General features: G+C 34.9%; 1 long non-coding RNA gene across 2 annotated transcripts; it reads left to right on the forward strand.

Moving 5' to 3' along the window:
* The first annotated feature begins 156 nt into the window (after positions 1-156).
* LOC113455727 lies at positions 157-4,284 on the forward strand. 2 transcript variants are annotated; one of them, XR_003376716.1, is made up of 3 exons: positions 157-215; positions 1,788-1,896; positions 2,552-4,284. It is a non-coding gene; the product is annotated as an uncharacterized LOC113455727 (long non-coding RNA). The 2 variants fall into 2 exon arrangements; XR_003376717.1 differs by having other exon boundaries at positions 163-215; positions 1,785-1,896.
* The last annotated feature ends 242 nt before the right edge of the window (positions 4,285-4,526 follow it).

Below are 4,526 nucleotides of genomic sequence, written 5' to 3' on the forward strand. Positions count from 1 at the left end.
CCCTACCTGTCACCAAAGACTCATGATTGAATAATGTATAGAATAGTAAATATACTTCTTTTCATCCTATTAACTTTTAGGTTCTCACAGTTTTTTTGTTTTGGCATATAAAACTCTTGTACATGATTTTTTTCCCTTGTAAGCTCTTTTTTATTTAGGAAACAAAGAGCTTGACCTTTGTTGGAAATCAACCACTTATTGATCATGGCAGCAAGGTATTATGTACTACCTTTAAAAATAATTAACACAACAGATTTCTTTGTCATTGTGTGTGTTGTCTTTGTGTCCTTTGAACAAGTGCATATCTTATCTTGTATCTTCAATCTCAGACTCTGAATTCCTATGTCTGCTAGTAATGCTGAGACTGGAAAACACTGGTACTTTGGAATCAACAGCCTCCATTTGAATCAGTTGCATTATTTCTGCCATCTTTTCAATATAAATATATGAGCCATTAAGTAGTATTTAAAGACATGAAACATCAGAATATAATACCACAGAGCCTTTATTTTCTATAAAATGACCTTCACATCATTATGTTATTTTCATTATGTTATTCTCCAACTAGTGCCAAAGGAATATCTTTGATGTGGGTCAAGTGTTACTCAGATATGAGTGTATCAATATTTAATCTGGAATCAGGCTTTTTTTCTATTTTACTCTGAGGAATAAAAGCAATTATTTATGTAAGTCTGTCATCATTTTATTATTAGTTTCCTAGCCATAAAGGCAGTATGTGTTATGCCTTCCATCACATAGTCTTAATAAAAATATTTACTTGATTTTTCCTCTGAATTTTTGGCCACCATGACAAAAATACATCTAAAGATTTCTCACTATTTTCTCTTTTGGGCATATAGCTAATGAGACTGAAAATTTTTGGTCATGCTAATTTGAGGATTAACCTGCAATTATAGCACAAGTCGTCAATCCCTTTTTAATTCTAAATATTAGCAGACAAATTCCCATTCTTTCACGATTAATGTATTTAGGAACTTCCAAAACAGGTTTTTTTTTTTCCCATCATATTGGCAGTTGTAAGCATATTTTTGAAATGGTCTATGAATCTCCAGTTTCTAACATAAAGCCATGTTTTGGCCAATAAACAAATGTAATAACACACTACTTAGACCTGAATGACAATAAGCTGATATCCCTTCATAGTATAAGGAGTTCAGTTTTATAATATCTCTCCAAATATACAATGAAGCATCTCAATTACTTTCAAATATTCATATAAGTTTACATATGTGTATATGTATGAGATTGAGTATACACAGTTATATTTATACATACGTATGCATGCATGTATACACTTTCTTAATTTTGTTTATAATTTTATACATTTCCATTATTGCATTATTGTATTATTGTAAGGTATTTCCATTGTTTCACACTTATTTCTTGTTCTTCCTTTAAATCAATATCTATACTAAAAAATGTCAAAATAAAATCAACTGCATAATAAAATTATTCTATTTAATTTTGTACATACAATTGTATACATCAGTATTCCACACTGTATACACATTGTTGTGATTTTGTATAACCAGTTTTCCATTGACCTTTTCTAAAACAAAATCCTACTGTACAGTAGAAATTGATTCTTTCCATCTTAGCCTTCATTCTGTATTTGTCAGTGGCTTTTCTGCTAATTGTGTTAATTTTAGAAAGTCTTCCATTTCTATTAACATTTCAATATGGAATGGTGTTTTGCTAAGCAGTTTTCATTGTTTCTTTGCTTCTTATTACCTTATCCTAATTAGAAGACACTGTCTTCCCAGCAGATATGCTGTCCTTGGTACATAAATTCTGTGTGGACATTGCATCAAAAATTTTCTAAGCGATGAATAGTGGAGAGCTTTTGGATTTATCAGCTACTCTCTGACCAAACATGTAAGTTCTTTGATATTTAAGCAGTTGTAGAAATGTGCAGAAATGATGTATAATCATGTTTTCTCTTTTTCTGTAAGTTAGAGCCATTGTGTCCTGTGGGTTTAGGAATAAATATTTAGAACATTCTTAGAAATTATATTTGTTTAGAGAAGGTGCAGATCTGTTACCACTATCTTCCTAAAAATTTGGAGTAGGCTTGAAGGTTGGATTTAGCAAATTTTTCTTCCTGTCAATGATATATCTGCATTGGTGAAAATTGTTAGAGTGAGTTCAGACATGCCTATTAGTACCAAACCTGTAATAAAATTTAAGGGCTAAATGTTGGTAAATTATGACATTTGAAGTACATGGAGAAATCATGCATTTTACCTTGATACGTTGTAGTCCTATTAGTTGTGATTTTGACCTTAACATATTAAGATGATCAAAAGTAGAAGTTATAGCTATAGTAATGGTTTAAGAGATTGACTCTCAAATCCTAAGATTATAGAAACTTTTAAAAGATTTTTTTAAAGAGGAACAGTAAATCCTAATTTTATTTAATTTTGAGGTGTTATGTATGGGAGACTCCTAAATGTTGCTCTTATTTCATGTACATGTGGATTACATAAAAGCAGCAAAGACAGTGTAGTGATCTAATGTTTTGTTTCAACAGGCAGACAACAAATTTTGAAACTGTGGGAATGCAAAAAATAGAATCAAAGGAAAGAAAGTAGGAAATAGTTACGTAAAAGAAACATCTCTCCCTGTAAAGCACCGTGCCTGTTCTGTGCTCTGCATGCTATATGCCACTGTACAGTTCAAACGCTGGGAAATGGGCTGGAGATTGAAATGCAGATACACACAGAGACAGAGACATGGGTCATCCGTGAAACAAGAATGCCAAGAAGACCAACTTGAATCAAGAACACCAAACTTACCGTGTTCCAGGGGAGCTTATACAGTGCATTCCCTGACCAATATCCATGCCATCACTCAGAATTTTATTCTACCACCCCAGCAGAAACCCACTACCCTGCCATCAGAAAATACTGATGATCTCGTGTTCGGAGCAGCTGCAAATACAGGAAATATGGTTGCCTTGCTCAAAACAGCTGCAAACACAGGAAAAACAAGCTGCTTACAGGAAATTCAGAGATTGGGGGTCCACAGTCTCCCAACATGTGTCTACTCTGAAAAATATCCCATATGTTATTTTCTGCTTTCATGTTTATAAAATGCACAGATTCATGGAGGGCTCTGTCCATGAACTTACAATTTGAATATGAAAAATTGAATCTATTTCTAGTATATACGTATGAAAAAACCTGGTATTCTAACAGTATCATACAGTCCTAGGACATGAATCATATGTAGTGAATGCAGGAGCTCTGAGATTTGTTTTTCCACAATAGATAGTCTATTTTGACAGGCAAGCTTTGTATATCTGTTTCCATTTCCCTAGAATCAAGGCTTCTAAAATACTTTACTCTAGCATCATTTGCATAACTGGACATTTGGGCCATACTAAACTCAGTTTGCATTTAATTCTTTGAGTTGTTTGAATGGGCTTAGGGTACCTAATCTATTATTTATCCTGAGCATCCTTTTTTTCTATTACTAATAACATTTCAAAGCATTATGCTTCTTCTTCTCTTATTGTCCCTTACTGAAACTAGCTTTCTTGAGAGATACACAAAATTCTGAGTGCTTGCAACACTTCAGGAGTACTCTTCACCGTGGGTGGATCTAAAGGAGCCCTTGTGGAGGAAGAGGAGTGCTTTTCTGATAAGAGGAGATGTACAGAGTTTCCTAATTCAGTGACAGTGATATTGCTAAATACCTCAAACTTTTGAGCTCCTGCTTAATTTCTCCACCAGGTTTTTAACTTTTATTCCACACTAGAAGCAAAGGAGTTGAAAACTCCTAATTGTGGGACTTAGCAGCTTCTTTCTACAGCTCACCAGGCTCAGGCTGATCATAATCACACAGTCTTGTAATGCTTCCTCATCTAGCAGCTTCTGTGGAGGATTGGAGTGACTTGTCTTACTTCTAACCATATCAGGGAGAACAACCTTTTGCCTTTCATGGTGTCATTCCAAACTCTCCCTTATAATCACTCACAAATTAAAAGAATCTTTTGGGATCCTTCCAAGCCTATATTTGTTATTATCGTCTTGGATTTTCACCTCAATTTTTCTGTGTCCAAGGTACCATGCATGGGAACTCAAGGGAGAGGTGCTTTACAAATTCTAAAAATTTCTGTTCTGGCCACTACTCCAGCTTAGCTCCTCAATCTCTGAAAGTATCTCCAAGCAAATGCCAGTAGATTATTAATTTTCAACCCCCATATTTACAAATTTATTTACAATTATAGTCCCATGTTATTCAACCTGTTGTAATAAGAGCGGTGGGGCTGCGTCCCAGGCACCTGGCCGCCCACATGGCTAGCTCTAGCTTATGCCCCGAAATAACTACACAGAAACTGTATTCTTTTAAACACCTCTTGGCCCATTTCTATCTAGCCTCTTCTAGGCTAGCTCTCACACCTGGACTAGCCCATTTCTAATAAGCCGCTGTAGCCCACAAGCTGGCTTACCAAGAATAATCTTAACCTGCGTCTGCCTGGAGTGGGAGAATCATGGCGACTC

Source organism: Microtus ochrogaster, unplaced genomic scaffold (genome assembly GCF_000317375.1).
Source record: "Microtus ochrogaster isolate Prairie Vole_2 unplaced genomic scaffold, MicOch1.0 UNK94, whole genome shotgun sequence".
In the NCBI taxonomy this organism is placed as follows: domain Eukaryota; kingdom Metazoa; phylum Chordata; class Mammalia; order Rodentia; family Cricetidae; genus Microtus; species Microtus ochrogaster.